At 38.0% G+C, this 23775-nt stretch overlaps 1 protein-coding gene across 3 annotated transcripts in view; it reads right to left on the reverse strand.

Moving 5' to 3' along the window:
- The window catches only part of FGL1 (fibrinogen like 1), a 63377-nt gene that overhangs the window by 30877 nt on the left and 8725 nt on the right, over positions 1-23775 (reverse strand). The window contains exon 1 of one of the 3 annotated variants that reach the window (XM_082375379.1): positions 9306-9408. The exons of 1 other annotated variant lie outside the window; for it this stretch is intronic. The gene's annotated coding sequence lies outside the window, so the exon portion shown is untranslated. Of the gene's footprint in view, positions 1-9305; positions 9409-23775 lie in introns of those variants that run through there. One more of the 3 variants, XM_082375381.1, reaches the window with a different exon arrangement.

The following is a 23775-nucleotide window of genomic DNA, read 5'->3' on the forward strand; positions in this document are numbered from 1 at the left end:
ACTGTGATCTCATACTATGTTTACAGACCAATATAGCATTCCTTCACTCAGTAAACACTGTTTGCTATGCTCCAGGCACTGTGCCAGGTGATGGAATTATCGTTTGATTTGTTTTTACATGTCTCTCTCCAACTGCTTCCTTTTGTCCACGCTATTTTGTTTAGAATAAGATTTTTGAAGGCAAAGGCCACACCTTGCTACAACTGTTGTATCCCTAGCATCTAACTTATTATGGCAACCCTAATAAAAGTTTAGTTATTGCCTCTGAAGAAAACTTTCCCCGAGAGGGAATATCTTTCTCAGAGGGAAAAATATGAGTTCCTTGCCATAAAGCTAGTCTGTTTGCAGTGACATACTTCCTCTCCTATGCTTATCCTTGTCAAGGGGAAAACGATGGGCTGAGTATATTTTTGAAAATAAGTGTTAAGAAGGAGTTAGGGACTTTGGGTTGGATTGAACACATACATTTTTTTCTTTCTCACAAAACCCCACTAGAAAGGAGTAAAGAAAAATGGAAAAGACATGAATTGACAAGGTGGAAGAGAAAGGGAGAGGTGAAAACACCTGGCACGCAATGTCAACCAGATGACAAAAAGCACATGGGGGAATTGGCAGAGCTGCTAAAACTGAAGAGCAAGCAGCAGCAGCAGGGAGTACCACCAGAAGCAAGCTAGGCTGCACTGCAGTATCCCAGATGGTGCTGGGTTGGAGGTGACCACTAGCTTGGAAGGCAGGGTGGAGGTGATGGGCTGATAGCTTCTCACCTAAACCCTGAACAGCCAGGTGAATAATGTTTTTCCCACCCCATCAGAAAATGAAAGGCTTCTTCTTTTTTTTTTTTAATATTTTTTTAAAATTAATTAATTAATTTATTTTTGGCTGCATTGGGTCTTCGTTGCTGCACGTGGGCTTTCTCTAGTTGCGGGGAGTGGGGGCTACTCTTTGTTGAGGTGCACAGGCTTCTCACTGCAGTGGCTTCTCTTGTTGAGGAGCACGGGCTCTAGGTGTGCGGGCTTCAGTAATTGTGGAGCATGGGCTCAGTAGTTGTGGCTCGCGGGCTCTAGAGCGCAGGCTCAGTAGTTGTGGTGCACAGGCTTACTTGCTCTGTGGCATGTGGAATCTTCCCGGACCAGGGCTCGAACCCATGCCCCCTGCATCGGCAGGTGGATTCTTAACCACTGTGGCACCAGGGAAGCCCTGAAAGGCTTATTTCTATTAAGGTCGAACCAAAGAGACTCCAGGTAGCATGACCACAGGTACAATGGAGGTCAAAAGAGAGACACTGTTCTATAAGTTTGAGCCCTCCCCAGGTTACTTCCATCCTGGCAGCCAGATAGCCACGCAGCCAGCTCTAAACTCCTCCCATTACTTTCCAGGCCAGAGATTGTGGGATTCCTCTCTGGAGGAATGAATAGCCTCACAGAAAAGATCTTCAGAAGTTGACATTGGGAGATTCCCCAGCAAAAGAGCTATGTTCTTACCTGATCATTCTCCAAAGAAGCCCACCAGTTGGCAAGCTTCTTTTATGCACACAGGAAAGGTATAGGCACAATATTTTGCTTATTTCTTTTCTATCTGAAGGGAGGCTTATTTTAAATTACATTCTGTGTCCATATTTACTTAACAGTCTAAAGAGAAACACTTAAAGACCAAACTTTCTATATGACAACACTGGGCAGAAATCCATATGATAGCAATTAATTTACCATGAAGTATATAATTTACTTGTTATCATTTAACCTTTTTATCCAACATTGTAGCATATATCCAGAGAAAACCATAATTCAAAAAGACACATGCACCCCAATGTTCATTGCAGCACTATTTATAATAGCCAGGTCATGGAAGCAACCTAAATGCCCATTGACAGACAAATGGATAAAGAAGATGTGGTACGTATATATAATGGAATATTACTCAGCCATAAAAAGGAAAGAAATTGGGTCATTTGTAGAGACGTGGATGGACCCAGAGACTGTCATACAGAGTGAAGTAAGTCAGAAAGAGAAAAACAAATATCGTATATTAACGCATGTATGTGGAATCTGGAAAAATGGTACACATTTTTTGCAGGGCAGAAATAAAGACACAGATGTAGAGAACAAACGTATGGACAAAAAGGGCGGGAAAGTGGGGCGGGGGGGCAGGGGTGGTGGTGATGGTGGGATGAATTGGGAGATTGGGATTGACATATATACACTAATATGTATACGATAGATAATAAAAAAATAAAATTAAAAATATCCAACATTGTAAACAAAATAACCAAAATACACAGAAGGAAGTGAAGTGCTGAGTAGATTACACAGCTAAATGGACAAAGAAATTAGATAAAACACAAGAAGACATACAATTGTTCATTACAGAAAAGTTCCAAAGAGCATTTATAGACCCATTTTTTTTTCAGTAAGTCATCCTTTTATACATGCATATGATAAAGTTTGTAGCAACAGTTTAGGAAAACGGATATTTTACTCTATTATCCTAGTAGCTAGTTTTCTTTAAATTCAAGCATGTATTGTGTACCTGCTTTATGCCAGGTGCTATGTATACTAGATGCTTATACATATAGCTTATTTTAAATATATTTAATTATATTAAAAATATTAGCTTATATTAACATGTAGAGAAAATTAAGTTAATTATGGCATTTAAAATGTTTTCCAGTGTAAAATAGAGACCCCCACCCCGACTCTGTGGGCTTTTAGAGGGGATAGAAGTGACGTGACAAGAAAAATGCAAGCAAACAGAAGTATAAACAAATTGAGAAGGAAGATGAATAGGCTTGCTATCAGTATCTTCTAATTGATAAAATAACCTTGGAATTCTATTAAAAACTCATCTAGGTAGCTTTTTTTTGTATGAAAGATAAAGTCAGAGCCCATTTGCAATGCAGTAGTCTCCTAAACTTTGCATTTGCTGATGCTGAGGTCATACCTACAAAATTAGCAAAATTTCAGGTTGAAATGAAAACCCTAATCCAAGACATCTGATGTTATAATCAAACACATTTTCATCCTGATCCTGGGGGTAGTTTCACGTTTCTTTTGTCTGGGAGTTCTTGGAAAGATCTGCCATTATCATCGGTCCATCTGTCAAGACTCTATTTGTAAAGAAAGAGCTTGCAGAAGAATAAATTCTCACTACAATTATGACAATTTAGGTATATATGGAATGAAGACATTTCCACCTTTCCTGTTAGGCATAGCAGTCAAACACTGCTATAGTAAGACTTATTTTCTTTAGATTTAGCTATACCAGTTGTCTAATCTTGTTCATTTAGACATAATTATATGCAATTAAGGCCTAATAAAACACAACAAATCTCTGAAAAATGTGCCTCCTTTCCTCCATCAGAATGAAAGATAGAAAAAAAATGAGGAAAAACAAAAGAGAAAGAATCCAATTACTTTCAATGTCTGTATTCCATAAATCCCATTACAAAAAATATATATATGTTGTCAAAGTATCTACTGTTGTCTGTACTAAATGTCAATGATTTTGAGTAGTATTTCACTGTAAACTTATCACTGATCTTTTTCCTAAGAAGAGCTGAGATGGTAACTAGTGCTCTCTAAAGATCATAAAGAACAAAAAGCTATTTGTCTTGTTTATGAATTATATGCAGTACTTTTCTACTTGAATCATAAATATCTTCAGTGTTTTCTGCTACATTGACCAGCTTCTGAATTATCTATCCTTTTTCAAAATAGAAAATGCAAGTACCCTTTGACTTTAATACTATCGCTAATTCTCTCAGTTAACATGTTTTTCAATACTATGTAAAATTGTGATTTAAAAAGGCTAATTTTAAAAAGAAAAATGAACAAACCTCCATACTGTGAAAACGCAGATATAACAGAAAGCAGGGACTTGAACAGATAGTTGTACACCAATGTTTACAGCAGCATTATTCGCAATAGCCACAAGGTAGAAACAACCCAAATGTGTATCGACAGATGACCAGATGAACAGAAGGACATATATACGCACAATGAAATATTAACTTGAAACTAACACAATATTGTAAATCAACTACACTTCAAAAAAACAGAAAAAAAACCCAACAACAAAAAAAGTGTTAGCTTCCAGAGACGGGGGATGGAGTAGAAGGAATGAGCCCAGGGACAGCCGATTTTCATCATAAGCCTCTCTGTATTATTTGACGTTCTTTAACTATGTACACTTTGATACACATTTTTAAACATCAAATTTTAAAACTCCATGATTTAATTTACATATGTAGAGGATTTTCAGACATGAAAATCCCTGACATGATTTTAAGTGTTTTTAACTGTCATTATCTAAAATTATTTTAAAATAACAACATTGGGGCTTCCCTGGTGGTGCAGTGGTTAAGAATCCGCCTGCCAATGCAGGGGACACGGGTTCGAGCCCTGGTCTGGGAAGATCCCACATGCCGCGGAGCAACTAAGCCCGTGCGCCACAACTACTGAGCCTGTGCTCTAGAGCCCGTGAGCCACAACTACTGAGCCCACGTGCCACAACTACTGAAGCCCACGCGCCCAGAGCCTGTGCTCCGCAACAAGAGAAGCCACCGCAATGAGAAGCCTGCACACCGCAACAAAGAGTAGCCCCCGCTCGCCACAACTAGAGAAAGCCTGTGCGCAGCAACGAAGACCCAACGCAGCCAAAAATAAAAAAAATAAATTAAATAAATATATTAAAAAAAAACAACAACATATTACCACAAACTGGGTGGCTTAAAATAACAGAAGTTTATTGTCTCACATTGTGGAGGATAGAAATATGAAGTCAAGTCAGCATGCCTATGCACCCTTCAAGAAGCTCTAAGGAAGAATCAATCCTTCCCTGCCTCTTCTAGCTTCTGGTGGTTGCCAGCAATCTTTGGCGTTCCTTGGCCTGTGTCAACATAACTCTACTCTCTGCCTCCGTCTTCACATGGCTGTCTTCCCTTTGTATGTCTCTGTGTCCAAATTTCTCTCTTAATACAAGGACCCCAGTCATTGGATTAAGGTTCCAATATGACGTATTGTAATTTGATTACATCTCCAAAGACCCTATTTCCAACGGGATTTAGAATTGAACATATCACTTTAGAAGACACAATTTAACCCAGTACAGGTACTCAACAAAATATTTGTTGAATGGATGAGAAGAAAAATTGTGAACCTAAGTTACAATTTTAGAACTTCCCAGTATCTGTTACTGCAATTTTATAGTTGTTTACTAGAGACCGAATTCAGTTGGTCTGCTGAATTTATTAGATGTCCCTGTCAGGTTCCCTACATCATCTCCCCACTCCCAGTAACAACTAGAAACACTTAACAAACTATGCCTTTCATAAAGTTTTTATTGATTTGCAAATATGACATTGCAGTGTGTGATAGCTTAAAAAGAGTTACTTTTAAAAGAGATATTTGGATTTATAAAATCCCCAAAGGAAAAAAAAAATTAACTGAAAACTTAATACCTAAAATATTTAAAATTTGGCTCTTAATGGGCTAAAGCTATTATCATACCTATCTCATAATAAATTATTAGTTTGACTCATTTTTCAGTTGGTAATAAATATATTTCTTGAGCAAAATTACAACAGGTATGCTCCTATTTAAAAGAAAATCTCATTTGTATCCTTAAGGTCATTTATTATTTAATTTTAAAATTTACCATGAAGTTCAAGTAGCAAAAAGTAAAACAAAACAAAACAAAAAAACCCTCCACATAACAGAGGTTTCTTAACATGTAATCAACTACACAGTCATAAACATATAAAGTTTTTTAATGTTACAGAAAATAAGAAGCAAGATAATTGTTTTATTATAAGCAAGCAAAAGAAAATAAAGACAGAAAATAGATGTTTTTTTAAAACACATAAAAGAGATTTTTGAAGTAGAAAGTATTATCCCATGAGGTTAGAACACACAATCAAAATATAATTAAAGGAAGTGAGATCATCCAGTTGAACACTGCCAACATTTGAGGAAGCAAGGCTCAGAGAGGGCATATCATCTGCCTAAAGAAATAAAATAGACCCTCCTAGAGTAACAAAAATAAAAACAAAATTAAACAAATGGGACCTAATTAAACTTAAAAGCTTTTGCTTTTAAGCAAAGGAAACCGTAAACAAGACGAAAAGACAACCCTCAGAATGGGAGAAAATATTTGCAAACGAAGCAACTGACACTTATTTGTGGAATCTAAAAAAAATGATAAAATGAACTTATTTACAAAACAGAAACAGACCCACAGACATAGAAAACAAACTTATGGTTACCAAAGGGGAGAGGGGTGGGGACAAATTAGGAGCTTAGGATTAACATATACACACTATTATATATAAAATAGATAAACAAAAAGGACCTACTGTATAGGTAGGTCCTTGTTTTATATATATCTCTCTCTATATAACTGAATCACTTTGCTATACACTAGCAACTAACACAACATTGCAAATTATACTTCAATAAAAAATTATGTTCTTATATCTATATCTGAATCTGGCTCTTGCATGAGCAAAAGTGTGTATTAAAAGTGCTCTGGGAGAGCTTCCCTGGTGGAACAGTGGTTAAGAATCCTCCTGTCGGGCTTCCCTGGTGGCGCAGTGGTTGAGAACCTGCCTGCCGATGCAGGGGACGTGGGTTCGAGCCCTGGTCTGGGAGGATCCCACATGCCACGGAGCAACTAGGCCCGTGAGCCACAGCTACTGAGCCTGTGCGTCTGGAGCCTGTGCTCCGCAACAAGAGAGGCCACGACAGTGAGAGGCCCGCGCACCGCGATGAAGAGTGGCCCCGCTTGCCACAACTGGAGAAAGCCCTCGCACAGAAACGAAGACCCAACACAGCCAAGAATGAATAAATAAATAAATAATAATTTAACAAAAAAAAAAAAAAAAAAAAAAAGAATCCTCCTGTCAATGCAGGGGACACGGGTTCAAGCCCTGGTCTGGGAAGATCCCACATGCCACGGAGCAACTAAGCCCGTGTGCCACAACTACTGAGCCCACGTGCCACAACTATTGAAGCTCGCATGCCTAGAGCCCGTGTGCCGCAACAAGAAAAGCCATCCAATGAGAAGTCCGTGCATCACAATGAAGAGTAGCCTCTGCTCCCCGCAGCTAGAGAAAGCCCGCACAGCAATGAAGACCCAAGGCAGCCAAAAAACAAAAAAACAAAAAAAGTGCTCTGGGAGATGCTGGGAAATTATATTATATACAGATTGCAATGCATTATGTTTGGTAGAAGATAAAGGGGCAGGAACTTGCCTGGTGGTGCAATGGTTAAGAATCCGTCTGCTAATGCAGGGAACACGGGTTTGAGCCCTGGTCCCAGAAGATCCCACATGCCGTGGAGCAACTAAGCCCGTGTGCCACAACTACTGAGCCTGGGCTCTAGAGCCCGCGAGCCACAACTGCTGAGCCCACGTGCCACAACTACTGAAGGCCGTGTGCCTAGAGCCCATGCTCTGCAACGAGAGAAGCCACCGCAGTGAGAAGCCCGTACACCACAACGAAGAATAGCCTCCATTCACCACAACTAGAGAAAAGCCTGCGCGCAGCAACGAAGACCCAATGCAGCCAAAAATAAATAAATAGATAAATAAATATATTAAAAAAGAAAGAAAGAAAATAAAGGGACAGTGAAAAGCTTTGGCAGGTTTCTCTTGCCATTGAATTTCCAATTCATTGCCATTAAAATAATCAAATCTGATCTTTCCCAGAGAAAGGAGGCAGCCTCTAGTCTGGCAGATCCTTAAACAATAAGGCATTTCAAAATGTTATTATATATATTTAAAAGTCATTATATTAACTTGATCATCTTTAGAATAATTCCTGAGAATATCTTAAATCTTTTAAAATTCCCCAGTGCCTCCATTAGTAATTCCAGCCATCTTCTATAATATTGAAGAAATGTTTAGGTATAAGAAACTTGCTTTGAAATTCTGATCTCCATCATTCATCATAGTAAACCATCATTATTCTGCAAACCTGGATTGTGGTGAAGTTATATCAGATTACTTCACTCCTCACTATACAACTAGTTGTATTTATTTTACAATGTTTTTGCTTTGGGCTATCTCAAAATTTTAATTATTATAAAATTAAAATAGTTTTCAAATGGCTATTCTTTGATGTACTGTATCATTTGATATAAATTGTTCTACGTGTAAGTCCATTTTTTTCCCAATAAAATCTTTGAGTTTAATTGATTATAGTAAATTAAATATAAACACAAAAATTTTAAGTTTGGGACTAAAAAGTTCTACAGCTGACATGTAACTTTTAAAAACACAATTACCAAACACAAGTACATTACTAGCATGTAATGGTAATTCAAAAATGGTATGTTTTGGGCTTCCCTGGTGGCGCAGTGGTTGAGAATCTGCCTGCCAATGCAGGGCACACGGGTTCGAGCCCTGGTCTGGGAAGATCCCACATGCCGCGGAGCAAGTAGGCCCGTGAGCCACAATTACTGAGCCTGCGCGTCTGGAGCCTGTGCTCCGCAACAAGAGAGGCCGCGATAGTGAGAGACCTGCGCACCGCGATGAAGAGTGGCCCCCACTTGCCACAACTAGAGAAAGCCCTCGCACAGAAACGAAGACCCAACACAGCAAAAATAAATAAATAAATAAAATTAAGAAGTGTTGTAAGAAAGGTTTAATTAAAAAAAAAAAAAAAAAAAGGTATGTTTTAAGTGAGCTATTATGAAAGGATACAGATAAAAGAAATTAAAAGGAAGAAAAAGTTACTGAAGGAAGCATATTTAATAAGTTAGCATTCACAAATGGTAATGTGTAAGACATATTAATGTGTCTCATATTAATGGAAGACAGTTAAAATTACCCATAAACACAGACTTAGAGACTCCTTTTGGGTTATTTTCTTCTAATTTTTTCCCTTTTTCTGGTAATGGAATACAACAGTATCTTTGTTACTTATCTCAAGAATTTACACTCAATGAAAGCTTTAAAAAGCCAAGTAAGTTTGATTCCCAAAAGAAAGAAATAAAGAAGAACATTTCTGAAGTTTTTACTTCTGAAGAGGAAATTATAACATCATCCATTTTATTTTCCATTTTGTATATTAAAACTGCAAATCTTTTTATTTACATCAAATTCTCATCCAATTCATTCAAAATGTACCAGGAATGGAAAGGAGATGTAATTCTAAATCTCTTTTCCAAGTGGCAGAAGCGGCCGTCTCTCTAATCAACCTAACCTTTCTCAAGAGCCAACAGTTGTTTCTCGAGTTATGCTTAATATCATACCTAGGAAATCAACTAGCATTACCACAATTATGTCAAAAGTGCAGAGAGGTTAAATACCTTGCCTAAAGTCACAAAGGAGTCAGAGACACAGCTTAGGCGAGGTCCAGCCACTCTGTCTCCCAGGCTCCTCTAACTGTATTCAGACTTTGTAATTGCTTCCCTGTTATTTGATTAGAAATAGGGACAGTGTTGATTCTGGCTTTAGTCCAGAAACAAATAGATGAGGAAATCAGTTTAACTGGAAGGAAAACTAAAAGAGGGAATTCAAGGACAAATCCCAGTACTCTAATATTTTTCTTTTTTTCTCCTATTTGAATGAATTTTTACTAAAAATCCAATAATATATCTTTATAAAAACATATCTCTGATTTTTTAACCTCTTACTATTGTGCTCATCCAGAGAATTTTTGTATTTTGATTAACTTCAGTAATGTTCACTTGAAGATTAAGTAAAACCAAAGTTTGGTTGAAGCTTTACTTTCTGGTACTAACGATAATAAAATTTTACCTATAAAGATACGGATTAAAATTTCATTTCAACTACAATATGGAGAGAAGTCAAATTTTTCTTAGTTATAAAAATGTGGCAAGTTAATAATTGTCAAGATGAAACAGTCAGTTTCTTTGATCTTTAAGAAAAGCAAAAATATTCTCTGAGGTGCAAAATTGTGAAATTTATCTGTAAGCATCAATTATCCTCTGATCGAGCTGTTCCTTTTGTTTTAAACTGTAGAGGATTTTCTAATGTGTAAGACGTTAGCTCCATTAATCATATTGCACAATAGTTTCAGACTGGAAACCCAGGTTCATCGTTTCTTTTTTCATTCTGATGTAACTCACGCTGTTGTTTGCTGTTTGTTCTGTGATCCCTATTTATTAACTCAGATTCCAGTAAAAAGTTGTTTTTCTCTCTGTTCTTTGTTGTTTTCTGGACTAAAGTATTGCTGGTGTTTGGACTTCCCATTAAGCATTTTCTCATCATTCACTCAGAAATTTTCAAGTTTATTAAGGAAAACATAATCCTGATGATTTACTGGAAAGAAAAAGTCAACTAGGTTGGAGTGATTTACACACATGGGATAAGTGGAAATTACACATTTACAATAACGAATTCAAGCTGCTGCTGTTAAATTTCAAAAGCAAAGGTATGGGATTATTTGGCTGATTTGATAATTACCTCTGGTAAAATGCAGTATTTTGAAATACAGACCTATTTTTTTCCTCCTTGTATCCTTTTTGCCTCCTTCCCATTCAAGCATTTAGTAAACCCTGAGCTCACGTCCTCAGAGGAGGGACCTATAACTCTATGTCCCAGTAACAGCAGCTATCACACGTGGCACCCTTATGTACCAGACGTGGTAAATATACTAACTCATTCGGCGCCAACAGCCCCATCAGTGGGTACTGTTACTATCCCCATTTCACAAATGAGGAAACCAAGGCACAGAGGTTTAAGTAACTTGCCCAAGGTCAAGTTACAATTAGCAAGAGGTGGAGCTAGGATTCAAAGGCAGTCTGGCTCAGAATCTGTGCTCTTTACCGTTAAAGATGATCAATGCTATCTGTCAAGGATTCGAGCAGCACCATGGCCTCAGGAGAAACCTGGGAAAAGCTAATCAGACCATAAGGACAGAATCTAGGGTCAATGTTCTGTGAAGGTGTGCCAGAACCTGAACTTCTTGGGAGGAATGTTAGTACTGCAGTCCATGGATGCACTGTCAGAGCATCAGGAAAGGTCAGATTTGTGACCTTGTACAATTGTACCAAAGCTATGAAATGAGAATGAGACCTCAGCTCACTGGCTGACAGAAGCATGAGAAAACAACGAGACAAGACGAGCAGGTGGGATCCAGTGTTTGAGGAGATGGACCAGAAACAGAATGGTTGGGATGCATACTGTAAGGCATGCCTGCTTTTTTTCTTTCTTTCTTTCTTTCTTTTTTAAAAATTGAAGTATAGTTGCTGTACAGTATTATATATTATAGGTGTACAATATAGTGATTCACAATTTTTAAAGGTTATACACCAGTTACAATTATAAAATATGTGCCATAGTCCCCATGTTGTACAGTATATCCTTATAGCTTATTTTATACCTAATAGTTTGTACCTCTTACTCCCCTACCCAATATTGCCCCACCCTCTTCCCTCTCCTCACGGGTAACCACTAGTTTGTTCTCTACATCTGTGAGTCTGCTTCTTTTTTGTTATATCACTAGTTTGTTGTATTTTTTAGATTCTACGTATAAGTGATATCAGACAGTATTTGTCTTTCTCTGTCTGATTTATTACACTTAGCATACAGGGCTCAGCTTCTCAAAGGGGCTTCACTGAGCAGCACAGTGAGCTCATTAGGCTTACATCTTAACTTAGCTTGTCTAGAAGTTGGATTTTACACATTTACCCTAAGTGATTATTTTCTGGAGAATGGACTCATACTTAACAGTTTCTCAGGGATATATAAAACAGAAAAGTGAACTTATTAATTTAGGAAAAGAGAATTGCTTGGTAAGATAACCCGTTTAGGAATTTGCATAGAGGACTTCCTCATGGTGGACAAAATTGCCCCAGAGCAAATCAAGCAAAAGGAATTTTGATGAACAAAGAACATGAATAAAGAGCATTGGACTTAGAGGCTTTTTTTTTTTTTTTCAAAGTAAAGTAATTAGATAAACTTTTCTTCTCTGACCCGAGAATATTTCCATTGGATAACAGGTACAGTTGCACCAAGATCAGGTCACTCTGGCTCCCAGACAAGATTAGATGAGCATCGACAAATTTTTTCCTTCTCCTTTTGGAAGACCATATTCAGAGAAGCTTCTCAACTAATACATCAGTTATAACACAGTTGTCATCCAAACCCTCTGGACTCTGTATTGTGTCTGCCCCTTACCTGATACCTGACCCAGTCCCAGGAGGAAGGTTGAATTCCAGGTCTCCCCAACTCCAGTCCGCTCCTGCCTGCAGCAGTGAACATGTCTGTTCTCAGCCCCATCATGAACTAGACAACTGATCGTATATCCTTTAGTGTATTCTACCAGCAAACATTTCTGATGGTTATATTTTCCAACCTTGACTCCCAGTGAAGGGGGAGACACCTTTTATGGGACTTATAAAATCCTGTGCTCTGAATACAGTGATCACATTTTAAACTTAAAAATGTGACTTTTATCAAAATATTTAGGATGGAACATATTTTAAATATCAAGGAAAGAGGTTAACAAGACTAGTCTTCATTTCAGGCAACTAACAGAGCTTCCTCAGGTGGAGGTTATGAAACTCCTAAATATATAAACTTCCTAAAATGTTGGTTTAGATATCATCTCATATGGAGTCCTGAAAGGATATAAAACATTCTCATGTAGCACAAGTCTGAGAAATTACTATGGAAAAGCATTTTAAAATTAGTAAGACTAAACCAATTTCACTGGTGAGTCACCCTACCCATTCCTATTGTCTATGTAACCAGTAAAGGTTTAAATTAATAGATGCTCAATAAACGGGTCCTGAATTAATTAATCCATGCCATGTCAATATGAATGGTATGGTCAAGGGAATAAAAGCGTTTTACTGAAGACTGAGAGAACTGCATTAATTTCCAAGCTCTGTCACGGCTCATCCTATGCTCCTGAGCAAGTCATTGCTCCTCTCTGAACCTGTCTTCTCATCTGTGAAAAAAGCTATTGGATCTAATGGTCCCTACGATCCACTCCCACTTTTAAATTCTTCCTTTTTGCTTATTTATTATTATCTACAAGAAACCTTCCTAGAACGTATTATGAAAGAGGATTAAGTTTTATATCAAAGTTAGGAAAGTTCATGGATAACTAGGCAATGCTGGTAAGTATGTGTAACGGATGAGTAAACTAGGTTGGAACTGAGACTTGGGTAGAGAGTCCTGTGGAATTAGGGATCCCCTTCATAGCTCCTCTGGGGCTCAAAACAGATAATCACAAAGCTGCTGTAATTATCCAGTTGGAAAACCTATATTATTACCTAAAAAATCTAGTTGCTTTGCTCTGTTCCTGGCCAACTCCTAGAGTTCTGGGACCATGGTGGTCTTGAAATGCTGCTGTTACTACCAGGCAGATTTCAAAATGTTAAGTGGTGGTTGTAGGAAAAGGCCACTTTCTTCTTCCTTAACCTAATCTAGACTTGGACACAAGCCCCTTCCCTGAAACCCCAACAAAAGCATTTGATAGGCTGTGATGTTTGCAAAACTTCTGAAACATTGGGGGTAATGGAAAGAAATTACAATGCAGAGAAGGAAAATGTAAACAGGAATATTAGCTATGACTATTCTCTTCTCCACAGAGGTCTCCCATGGGCCATCTCTCCCCTTATTAATGGACCCAGACTACTGACAGGTTGAAGGAATTACATAACCTCCCACGCAGAGAATGTCCTTGGTCATATCCTACCCTTAACTCCTCTCTTGCTTTAGAAGAAGGGAAAAAATGTCTATATCCCCAGCCAATAAAGTACTAACCACTACTGATTCTTTACGTACAATTAAGACAACAATTTATAGATCATGCAGAAAAATTTTGCTTTTTTTCCCACAAACTTTCCATTTCAGAATATAATCTGTGTTATATTTTGCATAATAAAAGCTCATTAAAGTATCACCCACGGAGAAAAAGAAAAGATTTTCTCCAAAGATAAATAATGGTTCTGCTCCTAGCTAAACAAAAAAATTGTCACCAAAATCTTCTTGTTAAATATGGTGGATTGACCACATATTTTAATATGTGCTTCCTCCTCAAATCCCTTTAAAATGACAGCAAAGAAATAAAAAGGCATAAACCTACAATGTCAAAGCAAACAGGAATGATATGTGAAGAGATAAGAGAGTACAACAACTTATTGGAAGAGATTTTAGAGGAACCACAAAATTCAAGAGTGACTGTCAAGGCTGAAAATAAGGAGATTGGTAAAATAATATAAAAAGTGTAGTTGGACCCTATAGCCTCTTCCCCAGCCCATGTAACTCCTACCCTCTTTATTCATACACTACCTACCACTTGCCCATTTTTTATTCCTAAAAGAATTTGGTCTGGAACTTATTTTCATTTGGGGATAGTAGGAATGTTGAAAGGTAGGAGCCATAACAGAGAAGTTAAAATAAAGCATGTATAGAAAAAGTACAACCAGGCACCTCTTTCAAACAAGATTGCTCAGGCAGGCTTGTGTTTCCTGGCAGGAGACAGGGTTCTTCTCGGGAGAAATGGAATGGCCCCACAGGAAAAAAAATTAAGGATACTAAAATATAATGCTCCCTCCACAGACATGCCAGCTCACCACTTAACCATATATTGAATCTCTCCAGTCCACAAACTCTACCCATGAACATTAAGCTAGCTTTCCATTAGCTTTGTTGGTGCCTCACATAGAGATAACCAAGGATCACCAGACATTTGAAGAATGTCTCCAATATGAAAAACAGAGATAAAAACAAGGGAAGAAAAAAATAAAAATGGAACCCAGGGAATACAGAATACTGGGGGCCAGGCAGTGTTCTAGATGCTGGGGAAATTGTAATGAACAAAACAGACAAGTCTCTGCCCTCATAGAGCTTACATTCTAGCAGAAAGGGGGAAGTAAACATTAAACGAAATAAATAAATAGATTTGTTAGAAAGTGATGTCTGCCATATACTGTGAAGAAAAATAAGTCAGTGGAGAGGCTTAGTGAGTGGCTAGGGTAAAGAGAGGCAAATTTAGATAGAGTGGGCCAGGGAAGGCTTTACTGAGATGACATTTGATCAAAGACTTGAAGGAGATAAGAAAGTAAATCATGGGGATATCTGGGGACAGAGGGAGGAAGGAAGCAGTCCAGGCAGAGAGACTAGGTAGTGCAAAGGCTATGAGGCCGAAGTGTGTCCGAATGTCTGAGGAATAGCTAGGAAGCAAGCAGTCAATGTGTTCAGAGAGATAACAGAGATTAGATTATAGACAGACTACTAGTCTGTTGAAAGGAATTTGACTTTTACTTTGAGTGATGGGCAAGCCACTGAGGTATTTTTGAACCAAGAAATAATATGATGTGACTTACATTTAAAAGAAAAGACATATTTGGGGGACACAAGAGTGGAGGTAGAGAGACCAGTAAGAGACTAGAGGAATACTCCAGGCAAGAAATGATGGCAGGTCAGAACAGGATGCTAATAGTGGAGGTGAAGAGGAATGGATATAATTTGAAAGTAGACGAATGATTTCCTGACAGTTTGAATGTGAGTTGTGAGAGAAAAAAAGTAGTCAAAGATGACTTCAAAGTTTCTGGTCTTAGCTACCTGAAAGATGGACATGTCAATAAGCTGAGGTGGGGAAGAATGAAAGAATGACAATTTGGAGCAAGGAGGAGAGATCAAGAACTCTATTTTGGAAACGGTAAGTTTGAGATGACTGTTGAACATGCAAGGAAAATGTCAAGAAGGCACTTGGATTACAGAGTCTACAGTTAGGGGAAAATATATATTTTAAAGTCAGTACCACAAAGAATGGTATTGAAAGTTATAAGATGAATGAGGACAGCAAGGATGTAGTACAGATTCAGAAGGGAAGAGGTAAAAATACCGAGCCCTGGGGTAATCCAATGTTAAGAAGCTGGGGAGATGAGGCACAAAGAGCAAAGAATAGCAGAAAGGAGTTGTCAGTGGGGTAGGAGGAAAACCAGGAATGAGCGACATCCTAGGAACCAGGTGAGAAGATGCTTCAAGGAGAAGGGGGTCATTCATGTGTCTAGCAGATAAAGTAGCAGGAGGACTGAGAACTGATCCTTGGATGAAGAAACATGAAGGTCCTTGGAGACTGTGACAAGGTCAGTTTCAGTGGAATGATGGGGTGAAAGCCTGGTCAGAGTGAGTTTAAGAGAGAATGGGAGGGGATAAATTGGACATAGCTAAAAAGAAGTACAACTGCTGTAATGGGAAGTAAAGAAAAGGTTTTGTTTTATTTTTTAAGGTGGGAGATGTCTGCAGAAGAAAACTCCTTCCAAACTATATTTAGTATTATCAGAAAAGTAAGAAACAATACTGGAATGCTGTTATTTTTATTTAAAAAGGAACAATTAGCACAAAGCAGAAAAAGCTCAAAGAAATTAAATGAAATAGTCAAAATTAAACAAACTTCACTGAGTGGATTAGAATATATATTCAAGGAAACCTCCCAGAAAGTAGAATAAAAATACAAGGGTAGTAAAATAGGACAGAAAAGATAAGAAAATTAGAGGTATAAGTTTAGGAAGTCAAGCATGTACCTAACAGAACTTTCAAAGAGGAGATAGAACAAATGGAGAGTGAATTATCAAAGAAACAATAGAAAAATAATTCCCAGAACTGAAGGAGTTGAAGTTGAGTTTATTTAGTGTCCAGCACAACGACTTTTAAAAACAAGACAAAAAACACCCACCCCTTGGGCAAATCATGATAAAAATGTGAATAACAGTGTTAGTGAAAAGTTGCAAAAAGCTTTCAGAAGTGAAATCACATAAAAAGTACTGAGACTCAGAATGGCATCATGCTTCTCCACAGAAAGAATGCCTTAAAAATTCTGAGGGAATTTATATTTTCCAAATCAGGACTCTACACTGCCAAGCTAGCAATCAAGTGTGAAGTGTGAATAAAGCCATTTCAGACGTGCAAGAAAAAAACAAAAACGAAAACAGCAAACAAACAAAAAACTGCCTTAACATAGCCTTTCTGAGAAAGAGTCTGACAATATGATCTAGAAAAATAAGGGCGAATGAAGATCGATACATCAGAAGACAAGGAAAAGGAACCAAGAAAAAGGGTTCATTTCCCAGAAATCCCTTTCCCTTGCCAGAGTTGGGATTCTTGTGGGAGATTTGGAGGGCAGAAATGAAGCGGCAGGCTTTGTAGCTCTCACATGCTGTTGCCTATCTGTTGGCTCATCTCACTGGCATAAGATCTCTGCCAGGCCTGCAGCTGCCCCGCCTCCCTGGATCTTCCTTCAGCACATGACAAAGGGTTCAGCTTCCACAGGACAGCCGCAACACCCAGGTCAGAGGCAACAAGAACTGACACAGCTTGCAGTCCGTCCTCATGGGCTCCAGCTCCTGCTTCCCGTACAGCCATCTACCCTTTTCACTCACCTACCCTCCATCCTTCGAACTCCTCCGGCATCTTATGTTAAGAAAAGGGCCTTTGAGAGACCCACAGTAGCCTAAGGTCATTCCTTATATATCCTAGAGGCTCTGCTTCTCTGATTGAACTCTGTTATATACAGGATCCCAAACAGGAAAACTGAATGCCAGAGAAGGAATTTTTCAAATGCACTGTTGTTTCCTGGAGGACTCACTGGCCCTCTTGGCCGGCTACATGAAGCACGTAAAGAGTAATCTTAATAGACATTGGACAGACCTCCCAAAATGTATAGCTTCAGGTCCCACAAAACCTGTATCCTCCCCTGCTTACCAGTTAAGATAAAATGAAATGCTTATTTACTACTCTTCTTTTCAGAGGTTTCTTGCCTATCTGAAATTTTTTCCCTCTGGTATCTAACCAACTCTAAATTAGTTGCCTAACAGGGCAAAGTGCAAAAGATGTTTTCTTATTCAATTTATTTTCCCTGTAAAGAATAAAAAGAGCTCTGGGCAAGGAATGTTTGTTTTTCTTTCGACATGTATGCAAGGACTTCAGAATTGCATATATTTTATGCTTCTGAAGAATAACATCTTTCTTATTAAAGAAGAATCTCCCCATAAGATCACGTCATTAAAAAAAAAACAATTGCAACCAAATAAATATTAAATTCTAATAGAAAACAGATTTTTTACACTAAATACATGAAGAAGAAATTCAGCTATATTGTGTAAAAATATGTGGAGAAAAAAGAAAACAAGAGCTCATGTTAAGTAAAACCACATTTTAAAATATGCCTTTAGACCCAAGGAAGATGGGCGGTAACACAAGCGTCTGCTTTCACTCTACTCCCCAGTATGACTTCTCTGCTTTCTTTGATAAATTTGCTATACATCTTTTTCATTCAGGTACCTAAATCCAATTTCTACGTGTGCTTTTTTCCTCCAGTTTTTAGATTCTTAAAATATTATCTCCTCTTAAAACATCATCCAACTAATTGGAAAACACATGATGATTCATATTTTTATGACCACAACTAAAAGTAGAATTCCCAGAGTTGTTAGCTATCCTGACAGAATTTCTGGACACTAGCAGAAAATTTAAAAACATGTTATTGACAGAAGTGTATTTGTACATTTGAATTTAAAATTTGTCCTTGGGACTTCCCTGGTGGCGCAGTGGTTAATAATCTGTCTGCCAATGCAGGGGACATGGGTTCGATCCCTGGCCGGGAAGATCCCACATGCCGCGGAGCAACTAAGCCCGTGTGCCACAACTACTGAGCCTGCGCTCTAGAGCCCGTGAGCCACAACTACTGAGCCCACGTGCTGCAACTACTGAAGTCCACACGCCTAGAACCTGTGCTCCGCAACAAGAGAAGCCACAGCAATAAGAACCCCACACACCGCAACGAAGTGTAGCCCCTGCTGGCTGCAACTAGAGAAAGCCTGCACACAGCAACAAAGACCCAGTGCAGCCAAAAATCAATCAATCAATAAAATTTAAAAAATAAAATTTGTCCTTATTTTTCATTCAGCTTTTAATATTTTTTATTTCTTAGAAAAAAATAAGACATCCTAAATATAATGCTCTAAGATAGTTCATTTAATTTTTTTGGTCGCACAGCTTGCGGGATCTTAGTTCCCAGACCGGGGATCGAACCCGTGCCACCTGCAGTCGAAGCAAGTCCTAACCACTGGACCCCCAGGAAATTCTGAGATATAGTTTCTTACTTTCACTTGAAAATAACTACATAATGCTGAGAAAAAAAGTTTTATTGTGCACAATTACACACACATTCTGATTCATTGTTTGGTTAGCCCGCATAAGTTTCATTACAATGAATTTATTTTTCTGCATGTGCATTTGAGACCAGAAGCTGGAGTATTAAACTTTTAAAATTTACATTTAAAAATTTTACATTTGCACGTGGATGACTTTACCAATAACTAGGACTACCTCAAAAACAAAGGATAGATGTCCACACATGTGCATGACCAAGAGTACACACCAAAGTGATTCTCTAAGATTGAAGTGTTTTCCCATTTCCTCCTTAGAAATATTGAGGGAAAATTCTAGAACTTTTAGATTAGACTTTTTGTCCCTACCTCTAGCAATCAAAGATTATGAAATATTAAAACCTAATCTCAGAGTAATCCACTTTTTGTTTTTGCTTATAAGCTAAAGAAATAAATTTATACAGTCATCTTGAGCAAAAATAAATAAATAAAATAAACAATTGAATTTATTACAGGGATACTAAGGTAAGTAACAGAATCAATAACAGACTGCCACAAAAAACCTGAGGAAGGCAGAACATGCACTGCTCCAAAATGCTCAGCAAGAGGAGTTCTTGGATCTCTTCTGTAGTGTGCACCCTTAAAACAATTTAATTTCAGTGGAAGTTTAGCCCCTGTGTCTTTCCATACAAATTCCACATCCCTGGGAGAGAGAATCCAATTAGCCTAGTCACTTATATATCAGCGTACACCTAGACATATAGCACCCACACATCGGGGCTATGTGCCTGCTCTCTTGTCCACAGATGATAGATTCAGGGGTAGAGATTCTTACCAAACATGACTACTGGGGGAACTTCTGTAAATAAAGAAGGCTCCCAGTATGTACCATTTTCCTATTAGCCAATCAGGAAATTTAAAGAATGAAGAAAGGGGGATCCATCCAGTTTACTAGAATATCTTCTGGTTAATAAAGATGCCTGGCAAGCCTAATATCTCATCTCCCGCGACGACTATTTTCACCAATGACTCAACCACATTACATGTGCTCTTTCGTTATTGCTGTCATATATATATATATATATATATATATATATATATATATATATACACATATATATATATATATATAAACATATATATATATGGTTGATATGTGTGTATGTATATATATATATATGTGTGTGTGTGTGTGTGTGTGTGTATTCCAGTCCTCTTTTCCTTTATTTGTCTATTCCAATATTCCAATAATCCCTCTGTACCCTCTATGAATGAAATAAGCCTTCCCTGGCCACCTGCCCTTCCCCTAAGCCCATCCACCTAGGCTAGATGTTTTCCTATGTGTTTACTCTCTTATATCACACATCACTATATTGTGTACTGGAGTTTCTCTCGTCATTAAAGAGAGATCAGGGACTTTTTTCTTGCTTCTATATCCATAGCACCTAGCATATACGTACCATACAATAGAGGCTCAAAAATATTTATTGTTCATGGAACAATAAAATTCCTTATCTGTGATAGCATATAATAAAAGATTCAAACTGGGTAACTTTTATCAAATTGGCATCTTACATGAAGTATTACTTACTATCAGGCCTAATACACAGAAGTCATGCAATAAATTCTAGTTTCCTATTGTCTTGAAACAAGATTAGGACTGTTGAATTTGATCTATAGAGAGTGAGGCAGCAATAATACTCATACAAATAATTAATGGTTTCATATATATTGCTAATTTAGACAGGGAAGGAAGAAAGTGATTTTTAATAATCTAGAATTATTTGTGAGATGGGGAAGAGGTGAATCTGGAGACGATACCTTGCTCCTAAAATCATTTTCTAACATTGCCAAACTCACTCACTCTTGTAGCAGAATGAGAACTTTACATCGCAATAAAGAAAAGTAACAGAAACTTCTGCTTTAATCTATAACGTAAGTGCTTGTAGCAGAACAAAATTGCTACCAAGAAAAACTTGAAAAGTTAGGTAAAATGAAAAAGACTGTCTGTATGAAAGCATCAGGGAGTTACTAAGGCAGCCAGGATTGGAGGGGCCAGATTGTAGAGAAGAAAGCTGCCCACAGTCATAATATGATAAATGTAAACTATTCTTGCTTTTTTTTGTTTTTAAAGCATAAACTATTGATCAAAGCAAAAAATACACACAGGTACACGCAGGAAAAATACACAAATCATTAGCATATAGTTCAATGAATTTTCTCAAACTACTTTTTCTGTAGTGTGGATATTCTGGTGATTGATTTTTTCTGTTTTTGTATACCTGAAAATATTTTTGCCTTAGTTTCTGCATATAGCATTCTGGTTACTCCACTGTTTTCTCACATGCATCATTTCCAGCAAGAAATCTGCTAGCATCCTTGTTCCTCTGTAGGTAACACTTTTTTTTCTCTTGCTGATTTTAAAGGAACTAAGTCTGTCCATTCAGATTATATTCTCCAGGAAGCTAAGTCTGTCCATTCAGATTATATTCTCCAGGAAGCTAACTCCGAGATAAAGTTTTGTTCTCGGGATGTTTATGAGGGAGTGGCCTGTGATCCACCCCTGTGGAAGGGAGCAGGTTTGGGCAAAGGGAGAACCTACGCAGAGTTTTGAGCTAATATGGCCCATCAGAGGTATCCTGCTTTGGCCAAAATGGCTGGACCTTACTCCCAGCCTGATGGGACATTACGTGTGGGCTGCCCAGGGAGGGGAGAGACCTTGGCCAGAGGTGGCTCTCTATAACTGAGGGAACTCCTAAAGGGGCTGATGGCACACCAAGCAACAGGGCAACAAATTCTCCCTTGAAGGGCGGATCTGGAGGTGGTGCATCACCATTTCCTTACATCTGTGGATACAATCACAGGCATTATTCATTCACTTGGTGGAGGAGAGCAGAGTCTAGATACCCAAGAGAGTGTCTATTGTTGTATCTTTTTGGTGACACAGAAAGACTGTTAGATGCCTTTAAAAAAAATTGTGATAAAATATACATAGCATAAGGTTGACCATTTAAACCATTTTAACTGTATATTTCAGTGGCATTAAGTACATTCACATTGTGGTGCAACCATCACCACCAACCATCTCCAGAATTTTTCATCTTCCCAAACTGAAACACTATACACATTAAACAATAACTCCTGTTATTTCCTTCCCCCAAACAATGGCAACCACACTCTAATCTCTGTCTCTATGAATTTGACTACACTACGTACCTCAAATAAAAACAATCATTCACTATATGTCCTTTTGTGTCTGGCTTATTTTACTTAGCACAATACCTTCAAGATTCATCCATGCTGTAGCATGTGTCAGAATTTCCTTCCTTTTTAAGAATGAATAATATTGCATTGTATGTATATAACGCATTTTGTTTATTCATCTGTTGATGGATATTTGGCTTGTTTCCACCCCTTGGCTATTGTGAATAATGCTATTATGAACATTGGTATACAACATGTCACATTCCTTTTAATCGCGCTCCATGACTACTAAAGGATAAAAGAAAACAAGAGGCCAAAATATGAGCTATGAATTTCAATTGGTGACATTCAGAGTCAGATTTTGAGTATTTGATCATGCAAACTACATGAGGATTAAAAGCAGGTTTGCAAAACAGGTTAAGTGTCTTTAAAAGGATTGTTCAGCTTTCAACAGTATAAAAGGCCACACACACAAAAAAAATCTGAACAATCTCATGTTCTCTCCGCCCCAGCCAAACTGGATATATGCCATTTCCCAAATACAAGTTGTGCTTTCTGTTTCTGTGCCTTTGCCCATGCTGTTCATTAAGTCTGCAGAAATCTTTTCTCAAAGGATCTGTGATAGCCAACTCTGACCTGTAGTTCAGAACAGAGAAAATGTCAATAATTATTTTCCTATTCTGAGACAATTTCATTTAGCATCTTTTTATTCCACTGCTAACACCTATTTACATTTATTCCCATTTTTTTCAGTTTGTCCTTTAAATATTATACATATTATAGCCAAAGAATATTATGCATTCTAGATCATAAGATCCTTATGGTTATTCACTTGTCAATGACCAGGTCTGTGTCATCCATAGTCAACAGGCAGCCCTCGACAACAGCCCTGTCTGGTTGACTGATGAGATCTGCAGTTGACGTGTTATTCTTTTGCCTCCCAGCGTCTGTTCCTCCTCTCTAATAGCATCTCTATTTCTGTCTGGGGCTTCTCCGTAACTTTTGGGGAAAATAATTCTGCACTTCCACCGCAGGAGCCAAAGGGCAGTGGGCTGAAGGAGTGAGATGCTTTCTCCAGCATCTGCACATTTAAGGAGAGACACAAGGAGGTCATGCAACCTACAAGAGCAGAGGCAGCAGCATGCTGGCCAGATGGTACAGGCTATGACACAGGTGCTCTGCCCCTTGCTTTCTGCTTCTTGGCTTTCCAGAGCTCCCTTAATTCCTGTTCATCCTGAAGCCTGATGGTCCCAGATGACTTTTGATTCTGTGAATCCCACATTCTCCAGTAAATTTCAATAAATTCACTTTTGCCCAAATTTGTGTCAGAAACCAACCAGGAACTCTGATACATTACTATCCTCTTGCCCCTACTCATCTCTCAAATTCCTGTCCTGCTCTGGCCTGTATCTACTTTTTTAAATGCATATATATACATATATATATATATATATGTATACATGTATATATGTATATATATAAA

Source organism: Balaenoptera borealis (assembly GCF_965194805.1).
Source record: "Balaenoptera borealis genome assembly, chromosome: 21".
In the NCBI taxonomy this organism is placed as follows: domain Eukaryota; kingdom Metazoa; phylum Chordata; class Mammalia; order Artiodactyla; family Balaenopteridae; genus Balaenoptera; species Balaenoptera borealis.